This window comes from Dromiciops gliroides, chromosome 1, assembly GCF_019393635.1.
Source record: "Dromiciops gliroides isolate mDroGli1 chromosome 1, mDroGli1.pri, whole genome shotgun sequence".
Lineage (NCBI taxonomy): Eukaryota > Metazoa > Chordata > Mammalia > Microbiotheria > Microbiotheriidae > Dromiciops > Dromiciops gliroides.
In genome coordinates this window covers 676,204,836-676,231,849 of record NC_057861.1, presented here as the reverse complement: position 1 = coordinate 676,231,849, position 27,014 = coordinate 676,204,836, and the positions used below count along the sequence as shown (strand labels likewise).

General features: G+C 44.2%; 1 protein-coding gene across 2 annotated transcripts in view; it reads left to right on the top strand.

Annotated features, from left to right (window-relative positions):
* CACNA2D2 (calcium voltage-gated channel auxiliary subunit alpha2delta 2) overlaps positions 1-27,014 on the top strand; it is a 452,102-nt gene that overhangs the window by 110,813 nt on the left and 314,275 nt on the right. The gene's annotated exons all lie outside the window — the stretch shown is intronic.

Sequence of the window (27,014 nt, the reverse complement as noted above, 5' to 3'; positions counted from 1 at the left end):
CCCTAGGATCCCCCAGCTTGTCAGAATCAGAGGTGGGAATCCTGACTCCATAACCAGCACTCCCTCCACCATAACATGCTACCTACCCCTTGTGTCCAAGATATTATAGTTAAGAAGTGTTACAGGGGACATCTAGGTGCCACAGTGGATAAAGCACCAGCCCTGGATTCAGGAGGACCTGAGTTCAAATCCAGCCTCAGACACTTGACACTTACTAGCTGTGTGACCCTGGGCAAGTCACTTAACCCTCATTGCCCCAGAAGAAGAAGGAGGAGGAGGAGGAGGAGGAAGAGGAGGCAGTGTTCAATCTCAGCTTTCTGACTCTCCATTCAAAGCTTTTTGCACTACAACACCCTGACTCAAATGCAACCAGATGGTCAGACTCCAAGGGGACTTTAGAGGTCATCTATTCCAACCCTCTTTTTTACATATGAGGAAACTGAGGTTCAAGACAGTCTGGGTTTTCTTCCAGCAGACGTTGATCTATCAGACTTTCTAGTAAACTCCCATTAATCAACACTCAGTGGTTTTCTTTTGTTTATACTGCACGGAGGAGGCTGGGTATTTCTCCCGCAGCTAATGGAGGAGGCCAGATATGGTGTCTGCGCAGTGCAAACAGGCTCCATGGGTTTAAAACCTCTTCTGCTATTAGTGGGTCCTGGACAGGCAGTGAGAGCTTCAGACCTAGGTCACGGGATTTAGACCTGGAAGGGACCTTACAGCAATCTAGTGCAACCCCCTTATTTTACAAATACGGCAACTTAGCCCAGTGCCTGGCAGATGATAAGTGATTAATAAATGCTTGTTGATTGATGAGCTGAGTGTCACTAAGTTCTCTCTCCAGTGATGCAGATCCTAAGCCATATTGCACAGCCTTTGTCCATGTGGTTGTTCAGTCATTTTTCAGTTGTGTCTGACTCTTCGTTGACCCCACTTTGGCGTTTTCTTGCAGAGATAAAGGAGTAGTTTTGCCATTTCCTTCTCCAGCTCATTTTACAGATGAGGAAACTGAGGCAAACAGGGTTAAGCAACTTGCCCAGGATCACACAGCTAGTAAGTGTCTAAGGCCAGATTTGAACTCAGGTTTTCCTGGCTCAAGGTCCAGTGATCTATCCATTGAACCACCTAGCTGTTCTTTGCCCATATCATCTCACAAATCCTCCACAGGAGGCCTCCCCAACACAACAGAGACCTTCTTCTCTTGCATGAATACAGTACAGACATTAGCCATTGCTGCCTCCTATTTTCCTTGTGCATATTTTTAAAATCTTTTACGCCATTTCACATGTGATTCATAATTTATAATATGCCATGGCCTATTTACAGCCACCATGCATCCGTCCATTGCCCCACTAACAACTCGCAATTCTGATTCCTTGAAGACTGTAGCATTCCATGACTCGTAGTCATATAGCATCACTAAAAAAAATATTGGTATTAAAAATACGGGATTGGGTTTTGATGAGAAGTTTAGAGTTCATTGAAAGCAATGCAAAGTTTCCCAAATGTAATCCAACCCTTTCCCTTCCTACTCTGAATTCTCAGCCCAGTTCTTTGTGTGTTTATGTGTGTGTGATGTCCTTCCAATTTCCCATCTTGGTCTAAACTATCAGAATTCTTTATCCACTTGGTTTTTCTTGTGTGAATGGTGAGGCCAGACTCTGTTGAGTCCTTATGTAACTCAGGAGATTGTACAGTGTTCCAAGGCCTGATGCACTCAGAGCAGTGTCTACCAATGAAAACATCTGGAGCACCCCACCATCTGTAAGGAACCCCTTTGCCCATTAGAATGTTGTTCTGGATATCTTCCATGACCGTGGCAGGCACTTTTGACAAATGTATGTCTCCCTGATTCATTGCTTCATTTCTTTTTTTCTTTCTTTTTTTTTTTTTGGTGAGGCAATTGGGGTTAAGTGACTTGCCCAGGGTCACACAGCTAGTAAGTGTCAAGTGTCTGAGGCTGTATTTGAACTCAGGTCCTCCTGAATCCAGGGCCAGTGCTTTTATCCACTGTGCCACCCAGCTGCCCCCTTGATTGTTTATTAATATGAAATGAGGTGTGGGGCAGCTAGGCAAATCACTTAACCCTCTTTGCTCCAGAAAGAAATAATAAGCAATAAATAAATATTTATTAAGCACCTACTATGTGTCAGGTACTGTGCTCAGCGCTGCTGATACAAAGAGGGAAAAGTCAATCCCTGCTCTCAAGGAGCTTACAGTCTAATGGAGGAAACAACGTGTAAGCAAATATGGACAAAATGAGCTATGTACCGGGATAATGGGAAACAACAGAAAGAAAGCACTGGAGTTCAAAGGGGTAGAAAAGTCAGTGGATTGTCAAAGTGATATCTGTTCTTGTGTCTATCGAGGAACCGCATATGGTCATTGTGGATACATAGGAGATAGCTCACTGAAGAAGAAGCTTTAAGGTTGCATTTTGTTCCATCGGAAAAAATGCTTTTTTTGTTCCTAACCAACTAACAATAAGCCCAGTGGGAACCTTGTGGGCTCTGCAGCTTTCAGTCAATTGTGTGATTGTTAAAATGTGTAGTAGAATATAATTTGTGAAAACCTGCCTGTTCCTTTTATATATTTTCATCAAGGACACACATTTTCCAGAGGAAAAAACTGAGTCAAATGTCAGAGTAAATCGTGCAAATCTCCCTCTAGAATCTCCCTCTAGAACCCTCTGCTATAGCCTCGTGCTGATGATTGACGCAGGAAGGAGCTCTGAGACAAAGATCAGGAATCTCTCAAGCTGAGCTTGAATGGAGCTGGCAGCAAAGGTGAACTAGGAATTGGGAGGGTCACTATTATGGTTCCTGAGACAGTCCGTATAGGTGATTCTTGCCAAGAGAAAGATGCAAGAACAAGTACTCTGTGAAGTCTGAGGTGAGGGAGAAGGAGTCAGAGAAGACTTCCTGGTGGAGATGACACTTGGCATTCAAGGAAGGGGGAATGTAATAGATAGAAGGGCATAGAGGGCACTCTACACATAGGGAAGAGCTTAAACAAGGGCGCGGGAATGGTCGGGCACAGGTTGTGTTTGGGGTGCTGATAGTTGTCCATTTTGGCTGGAATAATAGAGCTGGGTAAAGGCTTGAAAAGATAAGATGGTAGATGCAGACAGTCACATCAAAGGAATTTGAACCTCAGTAGGCAGTAGGGAGCATCAAAATGCATTTTGAACAAAAGAATGATACAATGAGGTTGATCTCGGTCACAACTCTTGGAATTAAGTTATTCAACTGTTGTTTGATGAATTGGTTTCTCCATCTTGTTTGCCATCACATTATGTCATATGTAGGATTTCCCTCATCACCTTCCCATTTATATGGCAGCTAGCACCAGATTAAAGAATATTGAAAAGAGTGGTATCAGTGAGGACTGGGGTGTCCCTTTGTCATGGAACACCAGAAACAAATGGGAAGGGATCATGGAGTCCAACACCCTCCTTTTTCAGATGAGAAAATGGAAATTAGGTGACTTGTCCAAGTTCATAGGTAGCAGAGATGGGATTAGAACTCAAATCATCTGACTCAGGCCAAAGCTCCTCTCACCAGACCTTGTGGCACCCTGACTTCCAACCTAGAGCTCTTTCCTCATTTAAGAAGTGAAGTATGATAATGTTTGGATTTAAGTTTGTTAAATCTTGGGAATAAAGTTGGGTGAGTGGGTGAGGGGGGAGAGGGAACATGAGCAAAGGTGAGGAGGTGGGAATGAACTTGGTGTGTGTAATGGACAGAGGAAATGGGCCCTTGTGGGGGAGCATTGGGAGAGAACTGGAGAGGTTAGGCCACTCTGTGGATGATGGAAGAAAAGGTGAGTTTGGATCCAATCCAGAGATAAGCGAGGCCATCATGAGTTTGTAAATAAGTTGTGTGATGGCAGGGCTGTGTATTGAGGAAATTGGTTTTTGGGCTTAATGGAATGGGAGTGGGGAAAGAGTAGAGGCAGATAAGAGGTTACTGGAGGCCCCTCCAACAATCCTTCCTACTCCCCACATAACTACACATTGCCCTCTACTGCCCACAGCCACATGCTTACTTTCTGCCTCTCTAACTCTCCCATACCATATACTTCCAGATTTTTTTCTTTCCATTATTTTTCCTCCATACTGGCTAATTTTGCTGCCTGGACCACCATCCCACCTCCTCATCTTTAATTCATTCATTTCCCCTTCTTATAAACCATCTGCCTCCTCTTTAAAACTTCTCTCCTCCAGGAAGTCTTCCCTGATCAAGCACATTCATTTTTTTTAAAATGGGTCCCTCACACCACATATCCAACCCTTTGTTTATGAACTCATATCATGAGGAACCAGTTCATGCTTTCAAGACCATCAGATCCCCAGCATCTCTTCCTGTATGTGTTATGGGGGGCAGGGGCAGGGAAGAGCCTTGGGATTCGTATCAAAATCTTTGGGGTTTATCCTTGTATGGCCTCAGACCAATCCCTTGTGTTCTCTGGGCCTCAGCTTCATCATCTGAAAGGTGGGGGAGGGGGGCAATAATATTGCACTACAGGATCACAGGATCCTGAGCGGGGCAAATGGTGCGAGAATGAGGAGTTCCATCTTCCAGATGATGAAACTGAGGCCCATTTTGTAAGCTATAAAGTGCTATGGAAGTGGGGGCTTTATTGATTTGTTCATTATTTTACTTTCCTTTGGAAGTACACACTGTTTCTTAAGCCTCCCCCGGCCCTTTCCACAAGATTAGTTTCTAGCAGGCAGAGACAGGAAGGAATAAATACTAGGAGATCTCTAGGGATGGGGGGAGGGGGTTACAGAGATAGAGGGTGGGGGTGGGCAGCACAGCAAGGGGGGAGTAAGCTTTGCTAATTGTAAGAAAGAGGGCAGACTTTAACAAACATAGAGGGGCTGCTCTGGCTCCCACGATGTGGATGGTGTGAATTGGCTGTTTGCAGTGTGTTTCCATAAACTGTGGGGTTGTGTGAGTGTGGGGGTGTGAGAAATGGAGAGTCAGGGAGAGCAGGAGGAGCAGGGAAGGGAGGGCTGCGATTTGCCGGGTGTTGTCAGGTAGAGAAGTAATGCTACAGAGGCAATAAATGGAGGAGACGGCCACTGATAGCTGTGTCAGAGACAGGGTGAGAACTACTTAAGCAATTAATTAGCAGAGCTGAGAAGTCGAGGTTTAGCTCAGAGGAGATCACTCACTGGTGAGCCCAGGCTCTGCTTCCCACAGGCTGCCTCCCTCCCCTCCAAGTATAAATGTTTGCTGGTAGTCTCTGCTGCCTTTAACTGGAGCCCCCGCCCCTCCCCATAATTGAGACAGGGTTTGTTCTTATGGTTGTTTGTTTTCTTCTTTCTGGTGTCTGCTGTCTCCCCTCCGGGGAAGAAAAAGTCTGTCCTGGGGCCTCAGTCTTGGGCTCTAGTCTGTTTTTGTTGGAGATGGGGCTTTTAGTTGTTGGTAATGGTTTTGTTTTTTTTTAATTTGGGTTTTGGGTTGGGTTTTTTGTGGGGTTATGAGGGTTAAGTGACTTGCCCAAGGTCACATAGCTAGTAAGTGTCAAGTGTCTGAAGCTGAATTTGAACTCAGGTCCTCCTGAATCCAGGGCCAGTGCTTTATCCACTGTGCCACCTAGCTGCCCCGGTGGTTTGTTTTTGAGGCAGTCAGGATTAAGTGACTTGCCCAGGGCTACATAACTAGTAAATATCTGAGGTCACATTTGAACTCAGATCCTCCTGACTCCAGGGCTGGTTCTCTATCTACTGCATCACCTAGCTGCCCTTTTCTAGTCTGTTGTTGAAGAAAACTGGACAGATACCTTGCTTTGGAAAGAACCTTACTTAGACTAGGAGCCAAGAAGTCAGCCATTTTTTCTCCCCCATATCCCAAACTGAAGTCATCATTTTCCTTACTCTTATCTGATCCAAAAGGAAAAAGAAAAGAAATTCAGCCCTGACACTCATCCCCTCACAATTTTCCTATTTCTATTAGTGACACCACCATCCCCCTGTAACACAGACTCAAAACTCCAGGCATTTTTGATCTTCCCTCTCCCTTAATTTCCACATCTAATTCATTAAGACCTGTCAATTCACTTCTATAATAGCTCTCCTGTCTACCTCTCCTCAGCACACACATTGACCTAAAGTAGTGTCCTAGCTTCCTAACTGATCCCCCTGTCCCCAGTGTCTCTCCCCGCCCATCTATCCTTTCCATAACGGCCAAAACAAACTCCCTAATGAACTACGTTCCTTCCTACTCAAAAACTATCTGTGGATCCCCTTTGCCTAAGGAATACAATATCAACTTCTGGACTAACATTTAAAATCCTCTACCATCCAGCCCCCTGCCCCTACCTTCCCAGCCTTCTTTGACACTACTACCTTTCACACAATCTCTTTCCAGCCAAAACTGTAACACCAGCTTTACCCTGATTGCAGCCTGTTCTCTTCCACCTCCATACATATATAGAAGTGATTTCCCATGCCCAGGACACACACTCCCTTCTCATTTCTGCCTGCTGGCATCCTCTCCAAGACTCAACTCAGATGCCATCTCCTCCAGGACGTTTTCCCTGATCCCTGTAGCTGAAAGTGATATTTTCTTCCTTGAATTTTCCTAGAACATTTGATCAGTCTTTTGCCCTTATCACCCCTCACTGAGGAGGAAAATTTGACCCCCTAAGTATCACTGCAACATGATAGACTGAAACCCATGCCTAGGGGTTTCAGTCTGGATGAGTACATGTGACATTAACATTATATGTTAAGATTTACTTACATGAAGAAATCCAGGATCCAGAGAAGGTAAACATGGTGAAGAGAATGTGGATAAAGAACAATGGAGGAACAAACAGAAGAGATTTTGTCACTGGAATAGACTATAGACCAGGGCTCCTTAAACTTTTTTCACTTGCACCCCCTTTTAACCCAAGAAATTTTTATGTGACCCCAGGTATATAGGTATATAAAACAGGTAAACAAATCAAGCATTTACTTCCAAATTTTTGGCAACTCCCACATTTAGTTATGCTACTCCTATGGGGTTGCAACACAGTTTAAGAAGCTAGGCTATAGATCACCTTGAGAAAAAAAGGAAATAGATGAGGAGTTTGGGAAACATTGCAGGCCTGGCCCAGAAGCGTGGTATAAAAGTGATGAAGGAATTTAGTTATTCAGACATCATCATCATCATTCTCTTTCTCTCCTCTTTTTTTCTCCCCCCAAGTCAGAGCAGCTAATAATTTCTTTCTCTTTTCTGTGAGGCAATTGGGGTTAAGTGACTTGCCCAGGGTCATACAACTAGTAAGTGTCAAGTGTCTGAGGCCAGATTTGAACTCAGATCCTCCTGAATCCAGGGCTGGTGCTCTATCCACTGCACCACCTAGCTGCCCTCAGCTAATAATTTCTTAACTAGTCTTGATAATAATTTGATCCTTTTAAAAATGGACAAGGCAACAATGGAAAATTCTTTTTTACTTAAGAGGGGGAATGGGTTCCTGGGATGAAACTGATGGGAGCCTTGGGAACAAATGACCTCTCCCTCCTAAAATCCATGGTACAGAAGGAAAGGAAATCTGGGAATAATCTGATATGTACCTCAGATTTTTGGAAAGCAATTTTCCAAAGGTTCCAAAGAAGAAGTGGTAGGATCTCATAGACTCAGATTCTACAGGAAAGTCAACCCAAAAGGAATTAGATCTGTTCAAGAATGAAATTCTAGGGAGAAACTACATATAGACCAACATCTCCCAACATATACCAAGATAAGGTCAAAATGTATACATGATTTAGACATGATGAAAGATATCATAAGCAAATTAGGGAAGTATGGAATATCTTAACCTGTTAGAGCTATGACATGTATGACAAAACAAGAGATAAAAAAGCATTACAGGAAGTGAAATGGATAATTTTAATTACATTAAATTTAAAATTATTTACACAGATCCAATACAGTCAAGATTAGAAGGAAAGCAGAAAACTGGGGGTGAGGGGTGGGATTTTCAGCAAATTTCTCTGATAAAGGCCTCATTTCTCAAATATATAGAGAACTGAGTCAAATCTAGAAGTATATGAGTCATTCCTCAATTAACAAATGGTCAAAGGATATGAACAGGATGTTTTCAAATGAAGAAATCAAAGCTCTCTATGGTCATATAAAATGCTCTAAATCACTATTGACTAGAGAAATTCAAATTAAAACAACTATGAGATACTGCCTCACTCCCATCAGATTTGTTAATATGACAGAAAAGGAAAATGACAAATGTCGAGGAGATATGGGAAAACTGGGACACTAATGTACTATTGGTGGAGTTGTGAACTGATCCAACCATTCTAAGAGAGCAGTTTGGAACTATGCCCAAAGCACAAAACTTTACATACCATTTGACCCCAAAATACCAGTACTAGGTCTATATCTTAAAGAGATCAAAGAAAAAGGCAAAGTAATAGCAAAGATTGGAAACTGAGGGGATGCCCATTAATTGGGGAATGGCTGAACAAGTTGTGGTATGTGATTGTGATGGGATACTAATATGTTATAAGAAATGATGAGCAGATTGGTTTCAGAAAAACCTTTATGTGAACTGATACAAAGTGAAGTGAGAAGAGCCAGGTGAACATTGTACACAGTAATAGTAATATTGTATAATGATCAACTATGAACAACTGGGCTATTCTTAGCAATGTAATGATCTAAGATAATCCTTAAGGATTTATGAAAGTGTTATCCACCTACAAAGAAAGAACTGACAGAGTCTGAATGTACATTGAAGCATATTTTTTAAACTTTATTTTTTCATTTGGGTCTGGTTTTTTTGTTTTGTTTTGTTTTGTTTTGTTTTGTTTTCAGGGCAATGAGGGTTAAGTGGCTTGCCCAGGGTCACACAACTAGTAAGTGTCAAATGTCTGAGATCGGATTTGAACTCAGGTCCTCTTGAATCCAAGGCTAGTGCTTTATCCACTGCGACATCTAGCTGCCCCCTCTTTTTGAACATGTAATATGGAAATATATTTTGCATGTTTACACATGTGTAGTCTATATCAAATTGCTTCCCTTCTCAGAGAGGAGGGAGGGAGAGAATTTAGAACTCAAAATTTTGAAAAATGAATGCTAAAAATTGCTTTTACATGTAATTAGAAAAAATTAAAATTGAAAAAAGAAATTGAAAGTACAAAAAAGAATGAAATTCTAAAGCACAAAGCAAACAATTCCAATGAGGAGGGGGGAAGAGAAAAAATGTCAGTTGTCTAACCAGACCAATGTGGACACACAGTAAATTTGCTAATCAATTTGTATTTTTTTTAAGATGCAGAAAAGATGAAGGCAAATCTGAGAAGGAAAAGACAGATATAAAAATATGGCTTCCCCCCCTTCCCCTTGGGAACAAGGGCAAATGTTGTCCCTATATTCCCCCTCAATGAAATAGAATTTCTCATTTTCCTATAAGATAGTGTCAGGAATACTAGATCTCAGAAGAAGCTGAGGCTGGTGAAAGAAAACTAAGAAAAATGGGTTCTGTAAATGTATATTAGGAGGAAAGAGGAAGATCAAAGAAGAGATGAAGTATTTTCTTGGATTGGCTATGATAATGAAAACTGGCAGCAGAGAGAAAGCAGAACTGTTCAATCCTTATTTCACTTCTGTTTTTTCTGCCAAGGAGAATGGCTTTTGCTCTAGAAATGACAAAACCCAAATGGCTCATAGGGAGTTGATACCCAAGATAACTAAGGAGATGGTAAGAGAGCCCTTTAATACCCTACATGCATTAGCAGCCAATGTTATTGTTGAGCCATTATTATTTGAAAGATTGTAAAAGCTGGGGGAGGGAGGAAGAGATACCACAAGATTGGAGAAGGGCAGATGCTGTCCTTATCTTCAACAAAAGGGAAGAGACTACAATCTGCACACTACTGGCCAATGATCTTGACTTGGATTCCTGGGAAATTTTTAGAATAAGTCATTGAAGGAATGACTAGTGGACATTTAGAAAGGGAAGCAGTGGTTACAAAGAGCAAAACTTCATCACTTCTGGGTTATGCTATAGTTCATATATGCTATAGTTCAGACAGAGAAGGGGTGACCAAGATGGCGAGAACACTGAAAACTGTGCCATACAAGACTCACGCAAAGGAAGCAGAGATATTGGACCTAGAAAAGAGAAGCTATGAGAAGCAACATACCTTACAATATTTGAAGGGTTATGGTATGGAATAGGAAGTGGGTTTCTGTTGCTAGACAGAATGAAGAGCAGTGGGTAAAAGTTGCAGAGAATTAGGGTTAGAAATGGAGTTGAGATCAGTGTTAGATATTGGCTGAACAAAACCTCTATGGGCTGCCCTGGGAAATAGTGAATTCTCCATTTCTGGAAATCTTCCAGCACCTGTCAGGGATGTTGTAGAGGGGGTTTCTGCTCAGACATGACTTCAACTAGAATATTCAACTTTGATATTCTGTGGCTCTGTGAAACTTATAGATTTTTGACCCATTCTAATAAATAACTTACTAACAAGAGCTGTCCAACAATAGGACAGGCTACCCTAGAAGAGTAAGCTTCCCATTCCTGGAGATCAGAGAATTAATTCTGTGGTTTCTCCTACTGAGAATAAGGATGGACCATATGGCCTATAACTTCCCTTTGATGTTGAGATTATAGGATTGAGGAGTTTAGGGTCCAGGCTTAACTAAGAAACTTGCATCAGCAGAACCAGATAGGCTGGAGCCAGTGACCTCTCCAGACTTCCTGCTTCAGGGCTGTACTCACTGGCAGGAGCTGTCTTGCCTTTCTTTGTTTCCTCAGTGCTTAAGCACAGAGACTGGTACATAGTAAATGCTTCTATTCAGTTGTTTCAGTCATGTTCAACTCTTCATGCCCCCATTTGGAGTTTTCTTGGCAAAGATACTAGAATGGTTTGCCATTTCCTCCTCCAGTTCATTTTACAGATGAGGAAACTGAGGCAAACAGGGTCACACAACTAATAAGTATCTGCCAGATTTGAACTCAGCAAGATGGGTCTTCCTGACTCCAAGCCCAGCTGCCTTAAGAGGTACTTAATAAGTGCTTATTGACTTATTGATTGGCTGGATCTCCAAGATGTAAGACAAGACAGGAGCCACATGTGAAAAGGGTCTCAGGGAAAAGAAGCATCTGGGTCTCCCCAGAACTCACAATCTAGCTTAAAAGCCAGTATCCACATGGGAAACAGCTACAGAACTGGAACAAACAATTCTTAAATGTAAAGCATGAGTGGTACAGACAATAGGTGCCAGCTAATTTAAGGAAAGAAAGAGATCGGTTTGGGTTGGGATAAGCAGGGCTTCTAGGAGGAGGCAAGACCCAAGCAGAGCCTTGAAGGATGAGCTGAATTGGATGAGTCAGGGAGCAATTAATTGTGCATTCCAGGGAGTTGGGAGAACAGCATGAGCAAAGGTAGAGAAGGTTGGGGGGTCAGGGAAGGTTGGGGGTTCCTCCCATGCATGCTAGGCGGAGTCTGTACCTCATTTTCTATGTGCATACTTGCATGTGTGTGCACATGCATCTGTATGTGTGTAAACAGGAAAAAGACAGGATGGAAGAATTTATTGGAAAGAACCTCAAACTGTGAATCAAGAAACCTCGGAGCTAGTCTCAGCTCAGCCACTAACTAGCGATGACTCTGCCCAAGCCACTTCCCCTCTCTGCCTCAGTTTTCCCACTTGTAAAATAGAGGAGCTGAACTAGGTAATCTCAGGGGTCATCACCAGCTTGAAAATGATTTGGGTTTTCTAGACCAAAGTAGAGAAGCAGCGGGTAGAGATGAGTCCAGATGCTGTTACAGGGTCTGGGCATGAAATGAGTAACATGAAATAAGATCTCCAACCTCCCCCCTCCAGGTTTCTGCTGGATGGAGGAAGCCCAAAGCACAAGTTGGGAAAATGGGAATACTCATGAATGGAGGCAACCAGATCCAACAAGCATTTATTAAGCACCTCCTGTGTGCTATACACTGAGGAAATAGAGTCAAATTGAAAAACAATCCCTGGGGCAGCTAGGTGGCATAGTGGATAAAGCACTGGCCTTGGATTCAGGAGGACCTGAGTTCAAATCCGACCTCAGACACTTGGCACTAGCTGTGTGACCCTGGGCAAGTCGCTTAACCCCCATTGCCCTACCAAAAGAAAAATAAAAGAAAAGAAAGAAAAACAGTCCCTGCCCTCAAGGAACTGACACTCCCTGGCAAGCAAATATACCCTTCAAGAACAGGGGATGGTATAGCATCCCTTCCCCACCCACCTCAGATTTATTTCTAATGCCAACAAAAAGAGAGTCCCAGAGGGGATGATTTCGGGTCCCAGTAGATCTATAGGGATAGAAGAGTCTGGGAGGGCCCCTTTTTCTTACCCCATCTTCCTTGAGGCACCACCAAAGGGGGTTCACCCCTACCCTGCCTGCCCTGAACTCTAAGCAGGAAGGAAGAGGGAGGAGGATGCTCTAGGTCTGTCTCTGTAAGAGAATGAGGGGCCAGCTCTTGGCCCTCAGCCCCCTTTGCCCTCTGCTGGGCCAGCACATCTGAACCTCCTGTTGCTCTGCATTAGTGCTGTCATGTGAAGAAATCCCAGAACCTGGGGTCAAGTGGTAACCATTTATGCCGTTATCAGATATTTACTTAGGGAGAATTTCATTATACTGAATCTACAGGCTTTGAATAAATTGGTGTGCCGAAAATTTATTCTTTTTAAAAGAGGGACTTTCACACTGGGGAAAACTTTTAAAAAGAACATTTATACAAAAAGCAATTACCGTGCCAGTAATTTGTATGTATTCTCCCAGCTTACATTGCCTGGCGACGTTTGTCGTTGAATACGAGCCGTTCGCCCCCAGCAGCTGTCGAACTGGATCCAGTGGGGAGAGTGATTATAGGGCTGCCACGGGAAAGGAAGGATGATGTCACAGGGCTGAGGCCATGCCCAGAGAGGCCAGAGGATCGGGGCACAGGGAGCCAGGCTGGGGCCCCACATGGGTTTCTGAGGGATTTGGGGTAGGGTGGAGAAAGGGGAGCTTGGATGATCTGTGAAAACTAAGTGGATTTGGGGTGAAAATCTGGTGCCTCTTGGAAATTTTGTCCCCGCAAAAGCCTCTCTTTAACAAGGTTATTCCATTAACAGGTGCTCAGTGAAATAGCTCCTTTCAGCGCCTCTCAATGGAGAGCAGTGCCACTTAAAGGGCATTTATGGCTGCCTGACAGGTTTCATACAGGTGTATTATTGAGCAGCGAGGGAGAGAGCTAGCCGGGAACCCCTGCTGCAGAACACATTCCATCGTTGGAGGCGGGCCCAGCCCAGTAGCCCGGGCCCGATGGGGTGGAACCCAAGGAATTGCTGCCTCACGTGGGGACTTTTTCCTCCTCCCGAGGAGAAGATAATGGGCACTCTTGATTTCCCTTCTCCCCCCTCCCCATTAGTGCTGGCTCTCGGGATCTGATACATTATGTAAATGATCTCTGTTGCTAAGTGCCGCAGAAACTGGCAGAGAAGAAGCCGTTGCTAGGTCTTGAGACTTTTGGGGTGAAGCGGTGTAAGGGCTGGGAGCCCCAGAATAGGATTCAGCTTAAATGGACACCTACTGTTTGAAAACCTCCCCCACAGAAGACCAAAGCCTCTCCCGTGGCAGGAGACGTGTCTTCCTGCTCAGTCCAGGAGGCTCCCCCCTTGGACCAGGGGCTTCCTAGGTCAGACTGGGGTCTCTCAGAAGCCAAGGGTGGTGTCTCCCCCTCAGATGGGGGGTTCTTTGAGGATAGGACCTTGCCTCCCCCTCAGAATGGGACCTTCCTTAAGGCAGGAGCTGTGTTCTCCATCTGAAGGGCCGGTATCTTCTCCTTCCTCTTCTGTCCTCTCTATCCTCTTCCTCCTCCAGCCTGGTCCCTAGGTCTGGTTGCATTCTCCTTCCCTTCCATTCATTCTGTTTCTTCATGTTTTACTGTTAACTGTTGAGCTGGGTTGAGCGAGATGGGAAACCAGAGTCTCTCATCTTTAAGGAGTTACTTTCACCTTTGAAAGTTTGGGGACTTAAAGCTTCCATTTGCCCCCAGGCAAAAAACTGTTCTGTTGTGGAGGTTCACTTTTCTTCATGCTAATTTTGTGATGTTTGTAAAGGAGGAGAGGCAGTGTAGTTCAGTGGATAGGGGGCTAGCCTCAGAGACAGGAAGACTTGGGTTGAGTCTCCCTTCTTCGTGACCCTGCCTAGGCAACCTGTGGTTAACCTGGCATCTCTCTAAAACAGAGGTTCTTACAGGAGAGTCTATGATTCTGGGTTTTGGTTTCATTGGGGGGGGGTTGTTTTAAAATTAATTGATAACTATTTTGATATAATCAGTTTCCATTTTTAAAAGTATTTTATTTTCTCTATGTGTAAAGACAAATCTTAACATTCATTTATAAATTCTGAGTTCCAAATTTTCTCCCTCCCTCACTTACCTCCCCCATCCCTAAGATGATAAGTAATTCCATATAGGCTATAGATGTGCAAATATGTAAAACATATTTCCATATTGGTCATGTTGTAAAAGAAGAAACAGACCAAAATGAAAAGAAACCAATTGGTTTCCATTTTAATTGTATATGCTTTATGCACTTTAAAAAACCTTCCAAGAAGGGGTACATAGATTTATTAGACTGCCCAAAGGGGTTGGTGACTCAAAAAGTGTTAAGAAGCCAGGGTCTGAAACTCTCCCAAGAAGGCAGCCCCATTGGTTATGGGAGTCTCTCCTCAGCTGGGAGTTCCCTATGTCCAGGAAATCTCAGGCTCAGTCTCAATCCCTAGTAAAGAAAAAACATATACACACATATTTACATGTGTATGTTAAACCTGTATCTTACTCTGCCCCCAGAAGAACAGACAGACTAGGGTCTCCTAGAGAAAAAGCTTGCTCTTTCTATCTCCCTGCCTATCCAGACTAGGCCTGGCTCTGCACCTCCCAAATTCTCAAAATATTCACACTGAAAGGGATTTCAGAGATCATCTGATCCACCCCTCTCCCAAGCCTTCCATTTTAGCAAATGACAGAACAGGGACTTAGGACTTCAACAAGGCCTGCATAACTGAACCCAGGGCTCAGCAAGGACATGGTGATAGATGAAAGTTCCAATGAATGTTCATTTCCCTCCACAGCTTTTAGAATCATCAGGTTTAAGACACCTGCCTTTTCTTTCCTTTAAAAACTGATTTCTCCCCAAACCTAAATGTCTTCTCCTTGGCACTTGGAAACCAGGGGCATGAAGTCTTGAAGAAAATGCACCCTGGCACATTGGGAATTCTGAGGGGATTGGGGAAAAGGCAGCCAAGCTGTGATTCTTATCTGATACCCACTGTTCTTCAATTCAGCCTGGGAGCCTGCCTGGCTTTCATGTGTCTGTGTGGCCCCACTGGTATCTTGACATGGGACCACCTTAAGCTCATAGCACCTTCCTAGATTATATTTAAGGAGATCAATGACCACAACCCCATTAAAACAAAAATTCTTTTGTATACTGTTATTCATAAGGAATTTGGGATATTTTGTTAAGATGGGGCTCTTACAAAAAGAGATTCTTAGCCAAAAACTACTCTTTAAAGCATCAAGAGGACCCATCAATTTGCATGTAATGTTAATTACCAATGATTCTTATCTGTTCAATATTGCATATCAGCAAGACCTTTTTCAAGAGGGAGGGTCAGCTTGTAGGTGGTCCTTATTGTCTATGTACTTGAAATAGTAAAGTTTGAGTTCTTTTTTATAAAAGTCTAGGATCCAGACTTATCACCCTTAAGCAGTCCCAATGAATGAAGTTTTCAAAGATATGTTGCCCCAACCCCATCCTAAGTATGGACTTTCCTGAAGGCAGGAGATAAACTACATGATTTCTGAACTCTTCTGCACTCAATCATTTAACAACTAGATCTGTCAACAGATCACACATTTAATAAGTGCGTACTATATGTTTAAAGGGGCAGCCAGGTGACACGATGGATAGAGCACTTGGCTGGGAATCAAGAAGACTCCTCTTCTGAATGCAAATCCAGTCTCAGACACTTAATGGCTGTGTGTAACCCTGGGCAAGTCATTTGACCCTGTTTGCCTCCATTTCCTCATCTGTAAAATGAACTGGAAAAGGAAATAGCAAACCACTCCAGTGTCTTCACCAAGAAAACCCCAGTGAAGAGTCATGACTGAACAACAACAAATATGGCAAAAGCAGAACTAGCCCTTTGGAAATTTTAATTAACAATGAAATAAAACAACACATAAAAGGGAACTGGAGAGGGGGTAGGAATGGGGAGTTGAAGGGTATTTGAGGAGGAGGAAAGGGTGTCCAGAGAGAGTCCAGGCAGGAGTGAGGTGAAGCATGACTGGGATCCTTCCTATAACAGTGGTCCCAAAGAGAGTCAATAGTGAGGAGCGGAGGGCTCCAGGTTGGAAGTTTCTCAGGGTGGCAATGCAGCAGGAAGTATTTGTTAATCTACTTAGGAAAAGACCCAGTCTCTGCCCTTAGGACGCTTTTGGTCTACTTAGGGAGATAAATCATAGAACTATGAAAGTATAGAAATAGAAATTGTATATAGTTTAATTACATTGATTATTACCCAGGAATACCAATCAAATGAGTTCATAGTGTGTGGGGTGGAGGGAAATGGACAACATAGTCATGGAATGCTTCTTAGAGTGCTTGAGCTAGACTTCTGAGAGAAGAGAATAGCAGAAGAAACAACCAGATACAGCAGAGGGAGCCCCAGCCTGGGGGTCAGGACACCCAGATTTAGGGATGGGCAGTGCCACAAACTTTCTGGACATGACTGACTATAGAGAAATCATCTTACTTTGGGGAGTATCGGCTTCCCCCTCTACAACGGGGGTGGGGGAGAAGGGAGACTAGCTCCTACATTCTAAGACACTATGATTTTATGACATGGGGTAGGAGGAAAAGGGAAGCCATTCCAAATGGGAATAGAATGAGCAAATACTCAGGGACAGGAATGAGTGTGATATGTTCAGGGAATGGCAAGGAAAGGAGTCTAGAGGCAGCCAGGTGGCACAGTGTATAAAGCACCAGCCATGGATTCAAAAGGACCTGAGTTCAAATCCAGCCTCAGACACTTGACACTAGCTGTGTGACCCTGGGCAAGTCACTTAATCCTCCTTGCAAGAAAGAAAGAAAGAAAGAAAGGAAGGAAGGAAGGAAGGAAGGAAGGAAGGAAGGAAGGAAGGAAGGAAGGAAGGAAGGAAGGAAGGAAGGAAGAAAGAAAGAAAGAAAGAAAGAAAGAAAGAAAGAAAGAAAGAGAGAGAGAGAGAGAGAGAAAAGAGAAAGGAGTCTAGCTAGAATACAAGATTCAAGACAAATATGTGAATCAATAAAGCAGATGGACAGTTGATGGAATGGAAAAGTTTGGACTTGGTTCAGTCGGCAAGAGGGAGCCCTTGTCAGTTCTTCAGTAGAAGAGTGGCAATTGTGGAAGACATTTTAAGGAGATCATTTTGACTGCCTTTAAAGGATAGACTGAGCCCCTGGGATTTAGAAGGGCATGGATTTGGGTCACTACTACAAAAATCTTGAGTGGATTCCTTATTTCCTACCAGTTTAAAGGTCAGATTTCTTTGCCTGACACTCAAGGACATTCTGGTGTTACCCAGCTTTTCCAGTCTTGTGTTACATTACTTCCCTTTTCCTCACTCTAGACTTCAGCCAAACTCCACTACCCTTCACTTCCACTCTCCATATCACCTTGGAATATGCTTGGTACTCTCTTACTTCTATGGTGTGTGTTTTTTTTCCATTATATCACCCAAACCAGTAGTGCACCCCCTCCCTCTTCATCTGTCAAATTACTACTCATCCTTTAAGCCCCATCTCAGATATTTACTCCTACCCAGTGCCCCCTCAGATCTTTTTTGGAGGCAATGATTGTTCCCCTCCCCCTGACTCACATAGCACCTCGTTTTACAAGATATCATACATTATTGTGTTATTGTTATCTGTGTATGTCCTGACAGTCTTTGAACTTCATTAAGGCAGCACTTCTGCCCTATCTATAAACCTTGTATTTTTCCACAGCATGGAGTCGTTCATTACTGAACAAAAACTCAAGCAACTTGAACCACACACCAGAGTCACCAGCTTCAGAGGGCAGCCCTGCCCCTGCTTGGTGGGCAGGTGCCCTCATTCCTTCTGTTTTCCCCACTGTGAGATGGGAAGAATATTGCGAGCCTCACTCGTGCTGTGGGAACTTGGAAAGCTTGTTGCTGATGAGCAATGCTTGCCAAGGCTAAGATATAGATGTGCCACATACCCGGAGACATTGTGCTACAGTACAGATATGTTTGCATAATCCAGCCCGATTCTGAAAGCAAAAAGTGCATGTTCCCAAAAGGGCTTCCACCAGGAGGGTGAGGACTGCTGACTTGGAAAAGATACCTGGAAAAGATATAAAAGAACAAGGTGCTTCAGGGTAATTCTTCTGTCCCTCGGTATTTAACTCAGAATTAGATAGCAATGGGGGGGGGGGGCAGTGGGTAGATCACTGGGCCTGGAATCAGGAATACCTGAGTTCAAATTCCATCTCAGACACTTAACTCTCTGTGTAACCCTGGGCAAATCACTTCACCTCTGTCTGCTTCAGTTTCTTTAAACTGTGAAATGGGGATGATAATAGCACCAACTTCTCAGGGGTGCTCTGAGGATCAAATGAGATAATATTTATAAAGTGATCATCACAGTGCCTGGCACATGGAAGGTGTTATGTAAATGCTATTTCTTCCTTCCCCCAGATATGACCAAGAGTTTAAGAGACTCCCAAATAAGAGATTAGGAACAGGAAAAGCGGGGAGAAGGACCAGGGAGAAGAAATAACAATATCAATAACAATAAATATAACTCAGAAGTGATATTGTGCTTATTTCCAGTTTATCCTCTTTATAGCTTGTTTGTGCAAAGTTGTTTGAATGTTGGCTCTCTCCCTTAAGCTCCTTGAGGGCAGGGGCTATCTTTTTCCTTTCTTTGTATCCCCAGCATTTAGCTCAGTTCCTGGCACATAGTAGGTGCTTAATAAATGTTTATTGACTATTAAGAATTGTATTTACATTCATTTCCAATGTTGCTTTGCATACATTATCTCATGTGTTCTTCATGGCAACACTGGGAGGTCGAGGCACCATTATTATGTGAGACTCAGAAAGGGTAGATGACTTTCCCAGGGTGACACAGCCATTTAAGTATCTAAAATAGAATTCTGAGTCTTGGCCCGGGCAAGGGTAGGATCATAAAGGAACCTTTCATTGCTGCTGTCTAGAGAAACACAATGTCAAATTGTCCTCTACCCCATCTCTTCAATGCTCCCCACCCCCATTAGGATTCTTTCCTAACTCTTACACTTTAGCTCATACCATGCCTAGAATTCTTTCCTCCTCCAGAATCTCTGACTCCTACCCATGTATCAAGATCTCTCAGAGGTCTTCCTCAAGAAAGCCTTCCCTGGTCCTTTCGTGTATGGTGCTCTCTCCCTCCATAACTACTTCTGTACTGGGCCTCTGCCCCATGCACTGGGTATGTGAGCCCAGTCCCCTCTGCCTGGCTGAGAGCTTCCTGAGAGCAGGGATCAATCACCTTGAGTGCTTCAGTCCCTCCCAGAGAAGGTTGGTCCAGAGCTGGGCACACAGTCGATATTTAGCAGTCACTCACCATCTCCTCCCTCCTCTAAAAACCTTCACTCCATCCTTCCATCCCCATATCTCTCCTGACTTTTGTAGCCAACCTCCCTGAGGAGGCTGGGCTCCAATAGCTGTCTCTGCTTCCTCTCCTCCCACTCTTTAACTCTCTACTGTCTGGCTTCTGACTTCATCATTCCACTGTAGCTACTCTCTCCAAAATGACCAATGACCTCTTAGCTACCAAGGCCTTTTCTCAATCCTCATTCTCCTTGACCTCTGTCAATCACCCTCTTCTCCTTCCTACTCTCTTCTCCCTAAGTTTTAGGGACACTATGTTCTCCTATCTATGAGACTACTCCTATTGGGGCACCACTGCTGAATCTTCATCCAGGTCACCCCTGCTAACGATGAATGTCCTATAAGGCTCTCTAGAGGCCCTCTTCTCTCCTCCCTTTTAACTATCTCCTACTATCACCTGGTGATCTCATCAGCTGTGGATCCAATTCTCATCTCTGTGCTAAGTCTTCTCCAGTCTCCTTATTCAGACCTAACCTTTCCGCAGACCTCCAGTCTTGCATCTCTGACTATCTAGGGAACATCTCAAACAGGATGTCCTGTAGACATCTTAAACTCATCATGTCCAATATGCTTGTTTTGTGGGGGAAGGAGGGTACCTCGTCAAATGACAGGCTCCAAATCACACAGAACGTTAGAAGAACCAGAATTCACACCTGTGTCCTCAGCCTCTCAACCCAAGGTCACCTAGTGAGGAAGGGACAGAGCTGAGACGTCATTTTGCCACTCCCCACCGCTTTCAGCCCCATATGAGGGTCACTTAGACATTTTCTAGGTCAAGTTGGGGATACCGGCAGACACTGCCTCTTTCACCAGAGCGGAGTGCCTAGGACGGAGGGAGAGTGGAACAGATCAAGGCTTGTGGAGGGAGCCTGTGTGACTTTAGTCTTTTTTTCCCTTTTTTTTTTTTTTTTTTGCTTTCAAGGAGATTAAGCTATTTATAGCCCAAACTGCTCCTGGAGAGGAGCCTGAGAAAAACCTTATATCTCTTTGCTTTTCTGGAAGCTGCCAAATGAGGCCTGCAGAAAAATTCTAGAGACTCGATTGATTTGGAGTATTTTTTTAGCTGGGAGGTGGTTTTGGACTCGGGGCAGATTTCCATCTTCCCCCTCAAAGTTTCAGATGGTAGCAAATACTCGCCCTGATGGAACGCAGTCTTGGCCCGACTCCTCACTAATCTGATTGGCGCCCTGTTTGTAACTCTGTGTTTAAAAAAAAAAGTCATTTATTTTCTAATTATTCCTTGTCTTGCATAACCATGCATCGCCAAAGTGTCGCTTTTTTAAATATTTATCTCTCCACGCCGCCGGAGCAGCCCGTGGACCGTGCGAGAGGCTGAAATAAAAGTCCCCATCCCCGCTCCAGCCGCATTACTTTGACTCTTCTCGGGATGTTTAGACATCTCCTTGTAAATACATTTATTTTTCATTAGGATGTTTCTGAGCTCTCGGCTCAGAAACTATTATTCTCTTCGTCTGTTCTGGACGGAATGAGGATAAACAAGTGTAATGAACTCGGGCTAAAGTCATGGGTGTCATTTGATCGGAGGATTCGGCTCCTGTGCCCTCTCCTAGAACAAGCCTCTCCTGATCCCTTGTTTGTTAGGCTTCTATTGCCTTGTACAAACGCCCCTGTGGATATGTTGGAGGGGAGCGGCTCGGTATCAGAAGTAGAATGCTGAACTGGAAGTCAGCCAGACGCCACCTCCAGTTCCTCTAATCCTGCCGCGGATACTTAGTAAGCCGTTTGACCCTGGGTGAGTCATTTGACATCTCTGAGGGTCCGTTTTGTCATCTGTAAAATGGGCAGGATAATACTAACACTTGGTTCACAAGGGTGTTGTGAAGCACAAATGAAAGCACGCGTGTAAAGCACTTTGCCAACCTTGAAGCACCGGGCACACGTGAACTGATATTATTTTGTGGCTAGTGTTATTATTGGCTTCCCCCTAGTAGAACACAAGCTTTTTTGAAGTCAGGAACTATCTTTGAGTCATTCAGTCAACGAGCATTTATTAAATGCTGCCTCAGTGCCAGGTTCTGTACTAAGCGCTGGGGGTACAAAGAAAAGCCAGAAAAACATCCTAAATTCCCTGCCCTCAAGGAGCACACACTCTAATGGGAGAGTTAGCATGTAAATAACTAGGTCTGGCATGGAGAGTAGAAAGGATTAAGTATTTAAGTGGGGGCAGCTAGGTGGCGCAGTGGATAAAGCACTGGCCCTGGATTCAGGGGGACCCCAGTTCAAATCCGTCCTCAGAAACTTGACACTTACTAGCTGTGTGACCCTGGGCAAGTTACTTAACCCTGATGGCCTTAAACATCCGGGCCATCTGTAGTAGTCCTGATTTCTATCTTGCCGCTGGATCCAGATGGCCCTGGAGGAGAAGGTAAGGTTGGTGACCACACACAACCCTCCTTCACTTAAATCCAATTCAGTGCAAGTCATGACATCTGTCATGGTCCTCTTTGGGAATAAAGGACAAACAACAGACTCTCACTAGTTTTGTGATTCTGTACGAGTCACTTAACAGCTATTTGCCTATTTCCTTAAGATGGGGATAATGATGGATTAAAAAACCCAACCTGTCAAGTGGGGATAATAACCTATCTCTCAGGGTCCTTGTAAGGATCAAATGAGACAGTATTTTCAAAGCATTTCACACTGTTGCCTGGCATATAGTGGGCACTTAATAAATGTTTATTTCTTTACTTCTACCTACCTGAATGACTTTGGGCAAATCCCCTTACGCATCTTAGTCTTGGTTTCTTCTGTAAGAGAGGGGGTTAGACCAGATAATATTTAAGGCCCCCTTCTTATTCTAATTGATACTTATTCTATTTATAAGAATAAATTCTACTTGTTAAATTATTCATATTTACATATTGATTGATATTAATATATTGCTTGTTTAATAATTCTCTTTATAATCCTGGTTGGTTGTCTCTACTAAGCCCCTAGCTCCTCTGCCATTTGTCCATGGCTATTCTAAATTGTATCCTGGGGATAGAGGAGAGACAGGAAATAAGTAGGTCCTGCCCCCGGGGGCCTTCCCCAGGCTAATTAGGACGATCGCTGCGTTAGAAGCTTAGCGGTGAGATGGGACAGACTGTCTGAGCACCGAGGACGGAGGGATCATCACTGCAGCATCTCGGAAGGCTTCCTAGAGGAAGCGCGCCTGGAGAAGCAGCTCGGATATATGTGAGGCATTAGCTTTGCGATCAGAGGACCTGGGTTCCAGCTCTAACAATTACTACTGGTGATCTCAGGCAAGTCATCTCATCCTCCTCAGGGTTGGGCTAGTTGGCTACACTTCCCTTCATCCACTCCACAAACGTGTATTAAGTGTCTACTCTGTATAGGAGGCACCAGGCCCAGCAGGAGGGGGTGATTGACGGGCCTTCGGGGGCTTAGGCCTGGAGGGGGGGGCACTGAGATCCCCAGGATCAGAATTTGGGAGGCAATGGCATCCTCCAGATGGAAAGAAAAATGACCTTTTCTTTCCCCCTCCTCCTGGGAGGTAAGACAGGTTGACACGATGTGGGTTACAAACAGCCCTGGATTCAAGTTGGGCTAAGAATTATGAACAGGGACGCAGAAAGGAAGAATAGAGAGAAGCTGAGATTCTCAGGGCAGCAGAATGACGAGGCTTCCTCCCTCCAGCCCTTCAGTTATCACTGTTATTTGTGGCATCCCCACCCCACTCCCGTTTCCCCCTCTTCCTCTCTTGTAAGAGGCTCCTTTCCCATCAAAAAAAACATTTTTTTAGCTCATTGAGTCTGAAAGAGAGAGGAAAAGAGAGAGAGGGAGAGAGAAACAGGGAGGAGGGGGAAGGCCGGGGGAGATGAGAGGAGGGAGTCTATGTTTTATGCTGAATTTTAAAATAACTTATTTTTTTCCAATCTCTAAACTGCTAATCTCCCCAAGCTGAGGAATTCTGGGACAAAGACGAGTTCTCAGAGTGGAACTCTGTAAAATTAGCTTCTGCAGTATTAGTGTTTGCACAGTTAGAGATTGAAAAATTGCATTTGCTCGGCCTGATTGGGGGGAGGAGGGAACATTCTCCCCAGGAAGAGATGCTATAATTCTCCTGCATAGAGGGGCTGCCCAGCCTGGCAGGTGAGCTGTGGACCTGGACCAGAGGAATGGGAGAGACAAGGAGATAAAAATGTTTTATGAAAGCTTTTCCAAAGTGGATGGCATTGGGTACTTAGCCTAGAAGCGGGAATCCTCCTCACTGGTTCCCAGATTGCAGAGGCCAGCCCGTCTGGGGTTTCTGTTGGGTAATTTTTAGGAGGGGGGGGGTTGTCAGAAACAAGGAAGGGAGGGAGGGTAGAGTCACAACCACCAATTTTCCCACTGGGGCAAGCTATACAAAATCCTCCCTGGGCAAGCATCATAAAATAGCCCTTAAATCAACTTTTAGATATGAACTCAGTTTGGGAAAAGGATGTAGAAATTCTGAATTACAAGGGCTTGTGGGAGTGGGAAAGGACATTAGTATGACAGTGCCCCATAAGCCGAGACCCCAGGATACTAGGCAGGGCACAGGCTGGGGAGACTGTATTGGGGGTCACTATAGAACCAGGTTAACTGGTCCAGGCAGGAACTCATCCTGGAGAGGTGGCTTCCTATTTTAATTAATTATTCTTTCTAGGAAGGTACTTAGTTCAGGTGTTTCTATAACACTAAAGGAATACAATATTTTTAAACTCCCTCTAAATTTCAGCACCATGTGGCAAAGCTCTGATCTATTCACCCTAGTTATACCTCTGGAGAGGGGTAGGCTCTCCTTTTGCAACCTGGTGAGAGCCATCTTCTTTTTTCTGATCTGTTATGGCTCACTTCTGCCTCCTGCCCTCAGCTCCCTTATTATATCTCTACCATGCCATATTCTTTAGTCTAAGATCATATTATTTCAGATCTGGATAGACCTTTAGACATGATCCAATAAGCCTCATTTGACAGATAGGGAAACTGAGGCTCAGAGAAACTTACTCACCTAAACTCCCACCAAATAGTAGTAAAGAAGTCAGCAGTTGTGCCTCCTTATGGATGATCCTCAAGAACAAGGCCCTGTATTATCCCTCCCATGAAGGGCTCCCACAGCCTCTATTCTTTCCCCATCACAACCCTCCAAGGACTCAGAAGTATACAACAGTTACTCAATAAGTGCATGCTAACCACCAAACTGTTCCCCTTTCCCCATCTCAATAAGAGCCTGATATCTCCAGGCTTAGGTTTTCCTAATGCTCAGCCTCCCACTCACGTCTCACTGCAGAGAGAAAGGCAAATACTGGCTCTGATTGGCTGGTCTGGGGTGAAGGAACCCCTACATGTCTGTGCCAGAGTCCTGGAGTGTCAACAAAAGAGAAACCAGCTCCTGGCCTGATGGCCCATCAGGCCCCTTGTCTGCCTGATTGCCTCCTGATTGGCTCCAGCTGAATTCAGCAAAAACTATTATTTGCTCATGATGAGCCAATCACATTGTCCTTTTGGTCATGTAGTGCCAGGCTCTTCCAGGGACACTTGAACAAGGCGGTGGTGTTGGGAATGGTGGGAGCAGGAGAGGGCCAGCAGCATGGATGGACTAGGTAGCAGCCAGAGGACCCAGAGGTTTTGCTGGCTTTCACAGGAAAGTCACTGTATGACTCTAGAAGCTTCCACAGCTATATACAAAATGATTTGAAAAGACACAAATCTAGGTAGGGAGGATTGAAAGCTAGAAACATACTCATTTTCCACAGCAGGGAACTGAGGTCCAGAGAGGTGAATTAACCAACATTACACAACTAGGAACAGCTAGGAAATTTTAAAGAGTTTTCTTGGAACCTTTTGCTTTTTTCCATTTCAATAATTTCTGTCTATATTATTTCCACCCCTCCCTCCACTAACAAAGAAAAGCAATTAAGCAAAAACAATCTCAGTGGCCTCATCTGAAGATGTATGCAGTATTCTGCACCTGTAGTACCCCACCTCCCTACTGAAAGGAGATCTGTTCTCCAGAACCAAAGTTAGCGATTACAGTTACTCAGGGCTGTTTCCTTTTCATCTCTGTTATTGTCATCATTGTGTATTTGTTCTTCTGGACTCCCTCACTTCACTCTGCATAGGCTCCTATGAGTCTTCCCATATTTCTCTGAATTCCTCACGTTCATAGCTTCTTGTGACAAGTCAGAGGAAGGCTTTGAACATAGGTCTTCTGATTTCAAATCCATTGTTCTTCCCACTATACAATGCTGCCTTTCTGTGCATGAGGAGCATGTCTGGTCTAGGCATAGGTGGCCTCTTCATTTTAGAGAGTTTACATAACTTACCTGTGATTTCACAGCTAGTAAATTTTAGAGCTAGGATTAGAACCCAGGTCAAGTCAACAAGTGTTTATCAAACACTTACTTGATACAGGCACTGGGGTAAGGGCTCTGACTCCAGGTTCATTCCCTAGATGAAGGGGACCCAGAAATTGGGCTTAAGGAAGGAAAATGGGGAGTGCTCCTACCCCCTAGGACTGAGGCTCTGAATAGCATCAGGATTGGGAAAGATTCCAAGGAAGCAAGAAATAACAGAACCATGCATTTTAGATCTACAAAAGACCTTAGAGAAAGGAGTGTGGAAGCCCTGAACCCCTGCAGCCAAAGGATGGTGTTGGGTGGGAAGAGTCCTGGACCTGAATGTGAGTCCTGGTTTTGCCCCAGCTAGCTGTGTGACTTTGGAATGTTCACTTTCCCCTCCCTGGGCCTCAGTTTCTCTCCTCTGTAAAATGAGGATTTTGGACTAGAAGATCTTGAAGGTCCCTCACACCTCTAAACCCCCTAGTTCTGTTATGCTGTGTTTCCTTGGAATCTTTCCCAAGCCTGATGCCATCCAGAGCTCTTCAGAGCTAGGTGCATTCCCCGTGGTAGGGAAGGTGCTAAATCTCCTCCCAGATTCGGACACAGGGCTGTTGGGAGCAGGCCCATTTGGCATCTGTGTCAGAAGCTGCTCGTATGAATGTCAATCACTCAGTGCCACCATTGGCCTTTATGCCACAACTGGGGGCAGAAGTAAAACCCTTACACCCTGCATCCTGAGGTTAGTTGTGGGGAAGGCAAATTCCTGCTTTTATTATTGAAGTCTAAAATATTGGGGAAGGGAGTTGATACCAAGCCCACTTGTATAAAACAGAAAAGCACATTCATGCCATCCGGGGATCTTCCCAGCCCACTGGGCTCCATTTCAAAATCCACCATTATCATTCCCAGCAATAACAATGTCCCCAAATCCTTTGATTATGTTCTCAGCCCTGTACCACATTATTATATCTTCT